Source organism: Bufo bufo, chromosome 9 (genome assembly GCF_905171765.1).
Source record: "Bufo bufo chromosome 9, aBufBuf1.1, whole genome shotgun sequence".
In the NCBI taxonomy this organism is placed as follows: domain Eukaryota; kingdom Metazoa; phylum Chordata; class Amphibia; order Anura; family Bufonidae; genus Bufo; species Bufo bufo.
The window spans coordinates 73,946,986-73,962,634 of NC_053397.1; positions in this window are offsets into that span (position 1 = coordinate 73,946,986).

The following is a 15,649-nucleotide window of genomic DNA, read 5'->3' on the forward strand; positions in this document are numbered from 1 at the left end:
CAGATTGGGGCATGACAGATGCCCTCCTTTATGATGCCCTCCTTTATGTGTAATAAAGGGTGTATTGGAGCGCCGCTTCCTTGTAATTTTTGGAAGCCCTTTCACTTAGTGCATAGGCTTTATGAGTGTAGGAATCCCACTACCTGAACAATTGTACCACAATGTGAATGAGGCCCTCCCTTATGTGATATACAGGTTGTATCGGAGTGCCTCTACCTTGTAATTTTTGGCAGCACTTGCACCTTATATACAAGTAAATATACAGGAAAGAATGTTTCCTAAAAAAAAATCCTCTAAAATCGATTTTATCTTTGGTTTTGTGCGTATTATTGTCAGTCTGTAAAAGTGGTGTACTACTCGGACAACATCGTTCCCAACAGCGACCTGGGAGTCCTAGATGCATCCAGACATCCTCCCCAAGCTGTTCCCGAACCATTTCGGTGGTGTTTCCATCAATTTCTGTCCTTTTTCTATGAACCAGACACCCTCCCCTCTTCAGAGCCAGGGGGTGCCTGGTTTAATGCTCGGGTTCTCCCATTGACTTCCATTGTGCTCACGTCCTGAGGTGTTCGACCCAAGCACCTGACCACTTTGGTGCTCGATCAACACTAATGACACCTTGTCGAACGCCTTTTCGGCATCTAGATTTAGTAGTAGGGTGGGGGGGCTGTTATTATCTTGTGTCTCAAGCGTGGCAGCTATGGCTGCCCTGATATTTTTAACAGATTGTCTAGATTTAATGAATCCTCTCTGGGAGGGATGGATGATTCTGGGGAGAATGTTTTGTAGTTTGTTAGATAGAATTTTCGCCAAGAATTTGTAATCGCTATTCAAAAGGGATATGGGTCTGAATGATTGTGGCAGTGACATGTCCTTGTTGGGCTTGGGAATCAGAATTGTCCTGGAGTCTAGAAACAAGTCCACCATGGCATGTTGTGTATATATGGCATTATACAGCTGAGTCAGTATAGGGATGATCTCAGGGTTGAGCATTTTGTAATATTCATTACAGAGCCTGTCAGGACCTGGGGCCTTGTTATTGGGTGAGGAGGAGATCACATTTTGCACCTCAGTTTCCGTGATAGCTGCATCTAGGGCTGTCCTTTGGTCCTCCGTGAGAGTGGAAAGGTCAAGAGAATCGAGAAAGGAGGCTATCTTGTCCAGATCTGTTGGGGCAGCCCTGCAAAGATCCTCATAGTACAAGTGAAATATATCTCTAATCTTCCCTGTCTCAGTGGTGGTACTTGCAGAGGCAGGGTCGTACAGGGAGTGGATATGTACATGTTTAGTACGGTTTTAGGCTAGACGTGCCAGGAGACGTCCCGGCCTGTTTGCTTCTCTGTAATATCTATTCTGTTCCAGCCGAGTCAGCCAAACTGCCTGGCTTTGGACAAATGATTCTAGTACCTGTTCGGTTTCTTAATATACTTGTTTAGTGTAAGAGGAAGGGGAATGTATATATGATTGTTGGGCTTTGAGTAGATCTCTATGTAGGGAGTAGTGCTCAGGTGCTCGAGTAGAACACTTTGGGATGCTCGGGTGCTCTACCGAGCACCCGAGCACAATGGAAGTCAATGGGAGAACCCGAGCATTAAACCAGACACCCCCTGCTCTGAAGAGGGGGGGTGTCAGGACTCTAGTTCGGCATAGGAGTCCCTGCTCTGACTCCATATATAGCTATGTCCATATATGGAGTCAGTGCTTGGGGACACCCCAGTGTATTTAAATCTAATTTAGCCTGTATTTCAGAAAAGTTTCTAAAAATTACAGATTTTTTTAATTTTAAATACACTGGGGTGTCCCCAAGCACTGACTCCATATATGGACATGGCTATATATGGAGTCAGAGCAGGGACTCCTGAGCCGCAGACTCACACTGAGGGATTCTCTCACTGTACAGTGATCTTCTGCATAGAAATAGAGGCTAAATTAGATTTAAATACACTGACTCGAGCATCGCGCTCAAGCACACGCGGTGTTCGGCCAAACTCCGCGATGTGCTGAGCATAGCGATGCTTGAGCCGAACTGGTGTTCAGCCGAGCCTGCTCGCTCAACACTAGTAGGGAGGAAATTTTTTCAGCCGCCTTTTTGCGTTGCAGGTATATGTAGTTGAAGATATGACCTCTGAGGACCGCCTTAGAGGTTGCCCATAAAAGTAGCAGGTTATCTAAGTGTTCAATATTATCGTCCACAAAATTGGCCCAGTGTATTCTGCGGTATTCATGGAACTCATCTGACTTAGAGATATGTGGGAAATTTCCATAACCTAGTTCTGATTTGTGGTTCTAAGCCTTGCATAGTCATGGTGATGGGTGCATGATCCGAAATTGCAATTGCCATGATCGAGGTGTCAGTAACAGAGTGAAAAAGGGATGCTGATGTTAATAGATAGTTGAGTCTTGAGAACCTAGCATGTGCTGCCGAATAGAAAGTATATTCTTGGGCGGTGGTGCGTTGGATTTTCCATGGATCACATAATGAGACTGCTTCCATTATATTAGTGATATCTCTAGAGGATGTTCTAGTTGATGTTTGTAAAGCAGAGTTATCTAAAAGTGGATATATAGTGGTGTTAAAATCGCCCCCAATGATTACGTTGGGATCTGACCTGGGTAAGAGAAGGGCCTGGAGCCTAGCGAATAAATCTGTGTTTGTTTGATATGGGGCGTATATGTTTAAAAGTGTATACGACTTCCCCGCTATTTGTATTCACAGCAGTAAATATCTGCCCCCTCTATCTTCCAACTCCTCCTCTACTATTACCCCTAAACTTCTACCAAATAATATGGCTACCCCTCTGGCTTTAGACGTATAGCCCGACAAGTGGCATCCGTCAAGCCATGCTGCCCGTAGTCCGCTATTAGACCCTGGCCTCCAGTGTGTTTCCTGTAGGAATATTATATCAGGCTTTGTTCATTTTAAGTGGGTGAGGACCTTTTTACGTTTAATTGGGTTGTTAAGGCCCGCCACGTTCCAGGATATAAATTTAAGTGTGGTGGGGGCATTGTAATCACCCGTGTCATGGGGCATGTATGATGTCATCTGACCTCAGGATAGTGATGTAAAGGTCCAAAGAGTTTGTCATAACTGACTTTTCCATGTCGTCCAAGCAGCAACAGAGAACAGAGTTGGAAGACCGAGATGGAGTGCTCAGGGGTCCGCGCGCCGCGGCCAAATGCCTGGAGAAAAAGAACAAGAGGTGATAAGTGGGGCATAAAGAGAAAAAAACATGTCAAAAACCATATGAACAATTGCACATTAGTGCTAACAAAGGTGAACCTCAGTAAAATTGAGATAACACCCCGCAGTCTATTACTGCGGGGGTAGTGTGACCTGTGGGCCTCCCATGTTGGTAAGACCATGAGCGTGGAGAGGTGTAAGGGAGCCTCCCAGTATGATGAAACAGGCTTCAGTTCTCATGGTCAAGTTGGAAGTGGCGGCGGGCATCCTGTGGATCCTCAAAGCTGAGTTGTCTGCCATTATCCAGCACCCGTAACTTTGCCAGATAGATCAGCTGGAATCGGATCGCCCTGTCGTAGAGACTTTGACATATTGGGTTGAATGCTCTCCGCTTCTGGGAGACTGATGCAGAAAAGTCTTGGAAGAGTAAAATAGAGTGGCCTCTTATTTTCAGGGTGCGTTGGCGCCGATAGGCATGTAAGATCTGCTCTTTGATCGGTCGACAGCTCCAAGCCCAGTGCTGTGGGTAGGTCTACGGTGAGGTACGTAAGTAAGTCCTCTCCTACGATGTTCTCCAGGATGCCCATGAATCTAAGGTTGCTGCGACGGTCCCGATTTTCAAGGTCCTCCAGTTTAGTGGTTAGAGTAGATTTTGTTTCTCTGCATTGTGTTATGGTGCATTTCAGATTGGATATAGTTATTGCCTGGTCTGCGTATTTATTCTCCAGGTCTGAGATTTTTTGGGAGTTCGTGGTAATCAGTTGTAAGGCAGAGTTGATAGAGAAGTGGAGAAACTTCTTGTGCCACTGTAGAAGCGTGGTTAGGGTCCTCTTCAGGGTTGCAGTATCAGTGGCGGTTGGAACAGAATGCGCCTGGGAGATTTTGCGTGTAGTTGTAGAAGAGTTCTTAGCCACAAATTTGTCCATAATCTCTGTCAGCTCTAAGCCTGGCTGTCTGGTGTGATAATTTTGTTATGAGCCTGGGAGGGTGGACCTCTTAGGGCGTTTATGACATCAGGAGGAAAAAAGAAGAAAATCGCGGTACGACCTGTCGTCGCTTTGCGATGACGGATGTTTCAGGTGTCAGCAGGTCAAATTAATCCGCTCAGTGTCGTGAGACGTCTGTATTATTATGGTTGGTTTATACGCCTGAGAGGGTGATTCTCATGGATCATATGGGGTCTTGAGTGAAATCAGAGAGATTCTAGCACAATTCTAATGTAAATTGGTAGCAGAGCACTGTGGATGTATTATGAATAGCAGCAAGTGGTGTTATTCTTTTTTAGACCACAAGGTGTCATTGGTGGCTTGGAAGTAACATACAGTTGCAGACGGGAAGGAAAAAACCCTCTGGCCTATATGACTGTGTGAAGACAAGTGAGCTGACTTCTGCACAGAGGGGTATGTGATAGATCAAAGGTATTCCCTGATTCCTCCAGTCTTGCTTCACTCCCCACAACATGGAAGGGGGTGGGGGGTCGGCATGGGATCGTTGGTGCTGCTGGCAGGCTTGTCTTGGCAAAACCACTTGTGGTACAGGTTAGGTGGGGTCTTGGGTCTCGGTGGTGAGGGTGATGCTCTAGACAGCCCTGTTGTTTTATGGCTGCTGCAACTGTGTTCTTTTCTCCCTGTGTGGATTCTCCTGCTGGGTATCGTTGGGCAGGTCTGTGTGCTGCTGCTGGCCGAATGCCGAGCTGTGTGAAGGGAGATGGCGTCAGGAAGAGGAAGTAGGCCTCAGCCGCACCTTCCAGCGGCCCACATTTATGTAGTGTGGCTTACCGCCACGGACCCCGGGGTGATGTCAAGTGGCGTTCTCCGGTCGTAGGTGCCTCGGGGGGTATGTCCCCTCTTGAATACGGGCACTGAGTTATTTGTGTGTCCCGATGGAAGCAGATTCTTGGTGGGCAAGATGATTGATCAGGGGGAACAAGATGAAGATGAAGATCTGCATCTAGAGCGGTTAAGAAAAGAAAGAAACTTGTTGGACCTAGGAACATGACAAAGGAAGATCTTAGAATAGTATTTGATAAACATTTTGCAAGAAATAATAAAATGTAAATTTGTAATAAATACAAATAAAGGACAGTATGGTATAATGTCTGTCACAGGTCTTCATTCTGCGAAAGCCAAATTACAGTTGCAAGAAAAAGTATGTGAACCCTTTGGAATTATATGGATTTCTGCACAAATTGGTCATAAAATGTGATCTGATCTTCATCTAAGTCACAACAATAGACAATCACAGTCTGCTTAAACTAATAACACACAAATAATTAAATGTTACCATGTTTTTATTGAACACACCATGTAAACATTCACGGTGCAGGTGGAAAAAGTATGTGAACCCTTGGATTTAATAACTGGTTGAACCTTGCTGGGAGATAGGGGTGGATGATATTTACATACTCTAGACATGTCTGAAGATCCAGGAGTTCTGGAGAAAAGTCAGAGATAGAATAGAGCAATACCATCGGATTAAAGTCCCTAGCCAATTTGAGATATGTATACTGGGAGCGATGGGGAAAATGGATATCTCCCAACATCGAAAAATAGCTTCCAAATTACTTTTTCAAGCTAGGAGGTGTATTATCCGATATTGGGGAGGTAGTGCTGTACCCACGATCATGGAATGGGAGAATTTGGTTAGAATTTCATTGGTTTGTGAGGAAGCTCATCTGGTAAACAATAAGAAAAAATATAGATTCTCTAGAATATGGCAGAAATGGTTGGTTTAGGGACCTGTCCCGAGATGAGGGGAAATATCATGAGTTGGGGCTGGGGGGTGGAGGCGACGGAGAGAGGATGACTAGAGTGTGTTTTTTTTTAAGCGGCCAACAAATAAGGGGGGCGGGATGATGGGATGTAAGTCTTATTAAATGATATTAAATTAAATGTTTGTAAAAAAGAATTTGTATGTTAAAAAACAATAAATATTACATTTTAAAAAATAACTAGTTGAACCTCCTTTGGCAGCAATAACTTCAACCAAACGTTTCCAGTAGTTGCAGATCAGACGTGCACAACGGTCAGGAGTAATTGTTGACCATTCCTCTTTACAGAACTGTTTTAGTTCAGCAATATTCTTGGGATGTCTGGTGTGAATCGCTTTCTTGAGGTCATGCCACAGCATCTCAATCGGGTTGAGGTCAGGACTCTGACTGAGCCACTCCAGAAGGCGTATTTTCTTCTGTTTAAGCCATTCTGTTGTTGATTTACTTCTATGCTTTGGGTCGTTGTCCTGTTGCAACACCCATCTTCTATTGAGCTTCATCTGGTGGACAGATGGCCTTAAGTTCTCCTGCAAAATGTCTTGATAAACTTGGGAATTAATTTTTTCTTTCGATGATAGCAATCCATCCAGGCCCTGACACAGCAAAGCAGCCCCAAACCATGATGCCCCTACCACCATACTTCACAATTGGGATGAGGGTTTTGATGTTGGTGTGCTGTGCCTCTTTTTCTCCACACATAGTGTTGTGTGTTTCTTCCAAACAACTCAACTTTGGTTTCATCTGTCCACAGAATATTTTGTCAGTACTGCTGTGGAACATCCAGGTGCTCTTGTGCAAACTGTAAACGTGCAGCAATGGGTTTTTTTGGACAGCAGTGGCTTCCTCTGTGGTATCCTCCCATGAAATCCATTCTTGTTTAGTGTTTTACGTATCGTAGGTTCGCTAACAGGGATGTTAGCATATGCCAGAGACTTTTGTAAGTCTTTAGCTGACACTCTAGGATTCTTCTTCACCTCATTGAGCTGTCTGCGCTGTGCTCTTGCAGTCATCTTTACAGGACGGCCACTCCTAGGGAGAGTAGCAGCAGTGCTAAACTTTCTCCATTTATAGACAATTTGTCTTACCGTGGACTGATGAACAGCAAGGCTTTTGGAGATACTTTTATAACCCTTTCCAGCTTTATGCAAGTCAACAATTCTTAATCGTAGGTCTTCTGAGAGCTCTTTTGTGCGAGGCATCATTCACATCAGGCAATGCTTCTTGTGAAAAGCAAACCCAGAACTGGTGTGTGTTTTTTATAAGGCAGGGCAGCTGTAACCAACACCTCCAATCTCATCTCATTGATTGGACTCCAGTTGGCTGACACCTGTCATTAGTCTAGCGGTTCACATACTTTTTCCACCTGCACTGTGAATGTTTACATGGTGTGTTCAATAAAAACATGGTAACATTTAATTCTTTGTGTGTTATTAGTTTAAGGAGACTGTGATTGTCTATTGTTGTGACTTAGATAAAGATCAGATCACATTTTATGACCAATTTGTACAGAAATCCATATCATTCCAAAGGGTTCACATACTTTTTCTTGCAACTGTATTTGGTGCAACAACGACATACCTACTATACATGTAGAACAGGCAGGGGGGCTTTTGGAGAGATGGATCCAGTCTTAGAAGGTTCCATCCCCTTTGCTACTGGGACAAGAAGCTGTACAGGACTACCCTCTCTAGAGGACCTGCATTGTACACCACTGAGCCGATCTACTAAATGACACCCTCAAGACACCAAGGAGAGGGTCCCATATTATCGAAATTTTCCTGAACATTCATAAGCAAATTATACATGTGAGAACTTTCATGCCCATCAGTTGTTAGAAACTATAGAAAATGGTTTACAATGAAACATGTTGAGAATGTGCACTGAGTTGTATGGCTCCAGCATTTCAGTGCTTTATTTCAGATCCTCGCCATCACATTTAGCGGATATAAGTGCAGCGTCCCACTTATGTGTGTATAAGTAGTACCCTTAAATTTCTGCATATGTATTTAATGTATTGTATTTCCTAAAATCAGGCTGGCATTGTCATTACATCTATTCGCCCCTAGGTGGTGCTGGGGTTTGCTGACTCAGTGTGGAGGAAGTGTGTAGAAAGGAAACAGAGAGGAGAAGCAAGTGTATGGAGGAGCAGAGCAGGCTCAGTTCAAAATGTAGCTGCCTTTCTTTCCTCTGAGAGGACAGACCAAGTAGTCACAGCAGCCCAGCACAGACAAGTAAGCCTATGTACGAATATAAAGCAAGTCTAGTGAAGATTAGAGCCGAGTCTAGCCAAGGGACTTCACAAGTACTAGTGACCAGGAGGAACTTAAAGGTACCTGGACACAACTGGATGATTAGCGTGCAGAATTATCCTTTTTCACTAAACGCCTTCTGGGACATAGTGAACCTGAATATTTCAGGAGAGCATCCTGCATAAAAATAATGTAGCAGAGAGTTTGCCTGCCACGAGGGAGAAACGCCCTTATTGGATTGCTCAATATAAAAGTAAGGAAACCATTAGATTCAGTACCTGAGTGCTAGAGTATCTGAAGTATCTAAGAAGAGAACTTTTGTCTTGCCTGTAAAGTAACAGCATTAGGAAAACTCCTCAACTGACAATTGCCAGACCTGTTGTAAGGATTATAGGCTAAACTCATTTCTGAATCATCCTTTATTCCATATAAGTGCACTGCACTGATGAACTGTACCAACGGTCCTGAGACATTTGATTTAAGTAAAAGTTCAACTGTTTTACTACAACTGACTCCTCATCCTTTCTACTACCCTCAACATTTGCACCTTACGGTGCTTGCGCCATGAACACAGGGGCCCAGCCACCAAAGCACCTTAAACACCTATACCCTCAAGGAAACCTCAACTTCCATCTGGCTGGTGTTCCCTGCAATAGAGAGTGCCCCAGAGGATTTAGTGCTGTCTTCCCTTATACTGCACTGCCGGCCCAGGGAGGCTCTGCTAACCGTGAGTAAATGAACTACTACCCCATCGGCTCACCATAACTACTGTGTTGCCCCTGCGGTCTGGCTCGCTGCATATGTGGAACTCATCTATCCTTATGAGATGCCTTATGTGCTTTCTGGTGACAGACTCCCTTTGAAGGAATTGTCCAAAAATTAAAATTTATCTCTATCTTGTGAAGATAGCCATGGTACTCAGCTATATCTGGCAGTCCACTCAAAAAATGAATGGAGTGTAGGGCTGCAGCTATCAACTATTTTTGTAATTGAGTATTCTATTAATTAATCCAACAATTAATTGAGTACTCTAATAACAAAAAAACTAATTAAAAGAACATTTTTCTTTATAAAAACTCATCAGCCCCGCCCCAGTGCAATCAGCTTCCCCCCTAGTGCCACGAGCTGCCCCCCAGTGCCACCAGCTGCCCCCCACTGCCATCAGCTGCCACCTCAGTCCCATCAGCTGCCACCCAGTGCCATCAGGCTCCCCCCAGTGCCACCAGCTTGCCCCCAGTACCATCAGGATCCCACAGTGCCAAAAGCTTGCCACCCAGTGCCACCAACTGCCCCCCAGTGGCTCCTGGCTCACTTGCAATAAATATAAGTGTAGTGATAGTAGGAGTAATAGAGGAACTTTGCAGGATAAATGATGTCCAGACCTTTAGATAAAGTTCAAATGTTGCTTTACTTGAAATAACTTGCATCCAAGCGGTATACAGCTTTGGTCTCTTGGTCCCAGCAGGTTTTGGCAATCATTGGCAGGAATGAGTACTTCTGCTTTAAATGTGGAGCTTGCAGGATAAAACGTCTGCTTGGTAGCTCTGTAACTGTGGTAGGATTAGCTTCTTCACTTATTTGGTACCTTCTGCTTTGTGGGGACAGACTAGCTGAGGAGGAATTGGCTTCTCCTAGGCACTGGACTTATCTCCCAGATGGATTCTCAGGGGGATGCTTTCTTCCTGGAACTCTGGAGGTTGTCTGTAGTTTCTGCTTTTTTCATCCAGCTGAGCTGAAGGTGCGCAAGCTGGGTATATGGCCAAGTCTCAGCCGAGACTAGGTCATTGCTGTCTTCCCTAAGAAGGGGTTCTCCTGGACACTAACACTCAGCCTTCCCCTAGCAGGGGGAAGGATACACTGACTCTAACTTCCTTCTCCACCCATGCTGCAGGATGTGGGACCAGCCCACCTCTCCACAGAGGGGGGGGGGGAGCTAAGCTGGAATAATCCATTCCAGCTCAGATACACTAAACTGCAGCTTGTACCTGCCAATAGGTTGCTGCCACCTACTGGTAACCAGGCTAATTACATGAACCATTACTTTTAACATAGATTTATATGCACATATCTGAGGTCATAATATAAATTACATCTGATGACAGTATAAAGGCTCTTAGTAGATAGTAGTGGGGTAGAGGCGTGTAGTAACACAACTCTGGGGTGTTACACCAGTACTTAGCTTTCCTGTAGGGGCGCCGCTCCACAGCTCCTCCATCTTCTTCTCTGCGTGCTGAACTGTCGTCCTGACGTCACACAGCGTCGGGTCATAGTGCACGCTTATGTGCACTATGACCTGACAATGTGTCAGGATACAGTACAGTGCAGCACGGTGCGGGCCGGCGGGTGACCACGGAGTGGTGAGTAATAGCAAACTCTTCACTCCCGCTCTGTGGTCACATGTAGGGCTGCAGCTATCGATTATTTTAGTAATCAAGTATTCTAGCGATTAATCCAACGATTAATCGAGTACTCTAATAAGAAAAAACTAATTAAAATAATTTTTTTTATAAAAACTCATCAGCCCCCCTACCATCAGTCCCCCCCAGTGCCATAAGCTCCCCAACCCTTGTGCCATCAGTTCCCCCTCCAGTGCCATTAATTCCTCCCCCAGTGCCACCGGATCCCCCCAGTGCCATCAGCTCCCCTCCCAGTGCCAACAGTTGCTCCCCCCTATTAGTTCCTCCAGCAGTGCCATCGCTCCCCCCAGTGCCATCAGCTCCCCCCAATGCCACCAGCACCCCCCAGTGCCACCAGCTTCCCCATGTCATCAGTTGCTTCCCCTCTCAGTGCCATCAGCTCCCCCTCCAATGCCACCAGCTCCTCCCTCAGTGCCATTAGCTCCCCCATGCCATCAGCTCGCCACCAGCTGCCCCCACTGCCATCATTTCCCGCACTCCCCCTCCTAGCCATCAGTTCCCAGCCACAGCGCCAGTGAACTAAAATACTTACCTTTACGGCACTCCAGAGATCTTCCATCCTCTTCTTCACGTGCTGCACTGGGACCTGACGTCACATAGCATCAGGTCATAGTGCGCGCTTATGTGGACTATTTCTTGATGATTAGTGTTTGGCTCGAATATTCGAATAGCGAATATTAATCGCGAATATTGGCACTTCAAGAATCCGCAAATATTTAGAATACACTGCGTGCAGAATTATTAGGCAAATGAGTATTTTGACCACATCATCCTCTTTATGCATGTTGTCTTACTCCAAGCTGTATAGGCTCGAAAGCCTACTACCAATTAAGCATATTAGGTGATGTGCATCTCTGTAATGAGAAGGGGTGTGGTCTAATGACATCAACACCCTATATTAGGTGTGCATAATTATTAGGCAACTTCCTTTCCTTTGGCAAAATGGGTCAAAAGAAGGACTTGACAGGCTCAGAAAAGTCAAAAATAGTGAGATATCTTGCAGAGGGATGCAGCACTCTTAAAATTGCAAAGCTTCTGAAGCGTGATCATCGAACAATCAAGCGTTTCATTCAAAATAGTCAACAGGGTCGCAAGAAGCGTGTGGAAAAACCAAGGCGCAAAATAACTGCCCATGAACTGAGAAAAGTCAAGCGTGCAGCTGCCAAGATGCCACTTGCCACCAGTTTGGCCATATTTCAGAGCTGCAACATCACTGGAGTGCCCAAAAGCACAAGGTGTGCAATACTCAGAGACATGGCCAAGGTAAGAAAGGCTGAAAGACGACCACCACTGAACAAGACACACACAAGCTGAAACGTCAAGACTGGGCCAAGAAATATCTCAAGACTGATTTTTCTAAGGTTTTATGGACTGATGAAATGAGAGTGAGTCTTGATGGGCCAGATGGATGGGCCCGTGGCTGGATTGGTAAAGGGCAGAGAGCTCCAGTCCGACTCAGACGCCAGCAAGGTGGAGGTGGAGTACTGGTTTGGGCTGGTATCATCAAAGATGAGCTTGTGGGGCCTTTTCGGGTTGAGGATGGAGTCAAGCTCAACTCCCAGTCCTACTGCCAGTTTCTGGAAGACACCTTCTTCAAGCAGTGGTACAGGAAGAAGTCTGCATCCTTCAAGAAAAACATGATTTTCATGCAGGACAATGCTCCATCACACGCGTCCAAGTACCCCACAGCGTGGCTGGCAAGAAAGGGTATAAAAGAAGAAAATCTAATGACATGGCCTCCTTGTTCACCTGATCTGAACCCCATTGAGAACCTGTGGTCCATCATCAAATGTGAGATTTACAAGGAGGGAAAACAGTACACTTCTCTGAACAGTGTCTGGGAGGCTGTGGTTGCTGCTGCACGCAATGTTGATGGTGAACAGATCAAAACACTGACAGAATCCATGGATGGCAGGCTTTTGAGTGTCCTTGCAAAGAAAGGTGGCTATATTGGTCACTGATTTGTTTTTGTTTTGTTTTTGAATGTCAGAAATGTATATTTGTGAATGTTGAGATGTTATATTGGTTTCACTGGTAAAAATAAATAATTGAAATGGGTATATATTTGTTTTTTGTTAAGTTGCCTAATAATTATGCACAGTAATAGTCACCTGCACACACAGATATCCCCCTAAAATAGCTAAAACTAAAAACAAACTAAAAACTACTTCCAAAAATATTCAGCTTTGATATTAATGAGTTTTTTGGGTTCATTGAGAACATGGTTGTTGTTCAATAATAAAATTAATCCTCAAAAATACAACTTGCCTAATAATTCTGCACTCCCTGTATAGTGATATATATTCAGATTTTTTAATATTCTAAATTTGTTTTCATCTGAAACCATGATCCCTCCCTGCTTCTTGCTTGTGGGCCAATGAGAAGGCTGCAATGTCTTTGTCTGAGCTTAGCAACATCCCTAGCAACCAATAGGAAAGTTGCCTACCCCTTACTATATAAGAACCTTCCCAGCAGCCATTTTCTACAGTTTTTTAAAGTTGAGAGAGAGAGAGCAGTGACATTGCTGTGCTCTGTGCTTTCCACACTACAGTAGATAGATAGTTAGATAGCTTATATATATAATACAGATAGTGGGAGAAAGTCAGTGTAGGGTATATCATGATATAGTGTAGCTGTCGCAGAGCAGTGTGTTAGGTATTGTGATAGGTTCTGCTGTCCATACATACATGCTACAGACATAGTGCTGTGATGTCACACCAATCAGTAATATGTAGTCAGACCTGTGAAGTTTCACGTATTGCGCCAAAATGTGCGCATCATTAATTGCCGATTAGCGCAATTTTTAATGTTCTGCCGTGCCAACCATATTCTCCAGTCTCAGCTTGGAAAATGCAGCTTGGAAAATGTAGCAAAAGTGACCCACGCCTGTATTGAGCGCGCTTTCCATGAATATTACATTGCCGATTTTCGCAATCAAGAAAATGATAGCGAATTCTCAAATATATGAAGAATATTCTACAAAATATTCACGAAATATCGCTAATTCGAATATTGCCCCTGCCGCTCATCACTATTAACGATGTGTGTATGTCAGGATGCGGTGTGGGCATGCGGGTGACCACGGAGCGTGAGTAATAGAAAGCTCTTCACTCACACTCCGTGGTCACATGGCAAAAACGAATCATCGATGCAAAACAATTGGCATCGAGGATTTTTTTGTGTCGAGTTAATCGATTAATTTGATTGTTTTAGCCCTAATGGAGTGGCAGCACATATGCTCAACCAACACTCTTTCCATACAGGAGGACAGGATCTTCGTTCCAATAACAGATGAGGGGTCCCACCAATCAATTATCCTTTATCCTGAGGATAGAGAATAAGATTCAATCTTAGGAGAAACCCCCCTTAAAGGGGTTATCCGACTTAAATAAATCTATTCTAATTGCTTTTATTGTAGACCAGTGAAAGTTTATTAAAATCACTTTCATCACCTATCTATCACTGTTTGGCCAGTTCAGTTCAGGGTCATGTGACCCCTGACGTCAGCAAGCCTGCTCAGGCACTGACGTCTCGTTTACAAGCTTCTCCCTGCTTGAGGGAGTGGCCCTCTGGGAAATATAAATAAATTATTGGCCATCATTATTATCATCATCATTATTCAGCTATATAAAATCCTTATCTGCCACCAATATATGTATTTATCTAAGCAATATCCATATTGAATATATATTTGAATAATATAGATATTGCTTAGATACAGATAATGCTAATGATATTTTCACACTAGCGGCAGGACGTATCCGACAGGCTGTTCACCCTGTCGGATCCGCCCTGCCGCTATTTGGCCGTGCCGCTGGACGGATCCGTTATTGCAATGCATTTCTAGACGGATCCGCACCTGGATCCGTGTACAAATGCTGTCAGTTGTCACACTGATCGGCGGATCCAGCAGGCACGCAGCTCCGACGACGGAGCTGCCTTGCGGATACGGCGTTGCAAAACAACTGAAGGACGAATCCGTCTTTCCGGTCTGTGCATGCACAAACCGGGAATACTGTGAAAAAGACTGCCAGAGGGATCCGTCCATCCGCATGACAAGCGGATAGACCGATCCGTTATTGCAATACATTTCTAGACGGATCCGCAGCTGGATCCGTCTACAAATGCTGTCAGTTGTCACACTGATCGGCGGATCCAGCAGGCAGCTCCGACGATGGAACTGCCTGCCGGATCACACTAATGCTGTGTGAAAGTACCCTAAAAAGTCGGAAATCCAGTACTTTTAGTCAAGCGGCAGCTCGCTGTGCACTGCCGTGCTGCGCCATAGCTCCACCACCGTCCCCCTTATAGTCAATGGGGACAGAGCGGCAGTCCAGCGGCACGGCCAAATAGCGGCAGGGCGGATCTGACAGGGTGAACAGCCTGTTGGATCGATCCTGCCTCTAGTGTGAAAGTACCCTTAGGCTCCATTCACACATCCGCAAATGGGTCCACATTCGTTCCGCAATTTTGCGGAACGGGTGCGGACCCATTCATTTTCTAAGGTGATGGAATGGATGCGGACAGCACACAGTGTGCTGTCTGCAGCCGCATTTGCGGAGCGCGGCCCCGATCTTCAGGTGCGCAGCTCCGCAAAAGATAGAACATGTCCTATTCTTGTCCGCAGCTTGCGGACAAGAATAGGCATTTCTATAGGGGTGGCGGGCGGGTGTGTTGTGGATCCGCAATTTGCGGGTCCGCAACACACAACGTACGTGTGAATGGAGCCTTAGTGTGATCCGGCAGGCAGTTCCGTAGTCGGAGCTGCCTGCCGGATCTGCCGATCGGTTTGTCAACTGACATTTGTAGACTAATCCGTGTGCGGATCCGTCTAGAAATGCATTGCAAGAACAGATCCGTCTACGAATGCACCGAAAGGATGGATCCGTCGATCCACTTGCCATGTGGATGGACGGATCCCTCTGGCAGTCTTTTTCTCCGTTTTCCCAGTCTGCGCATGCGCAGACCGGAAGGACGAATCCGTCCTTTAGTTATTTTACACTGCCGGTGTTCTGGAAAATTTCTATACCTT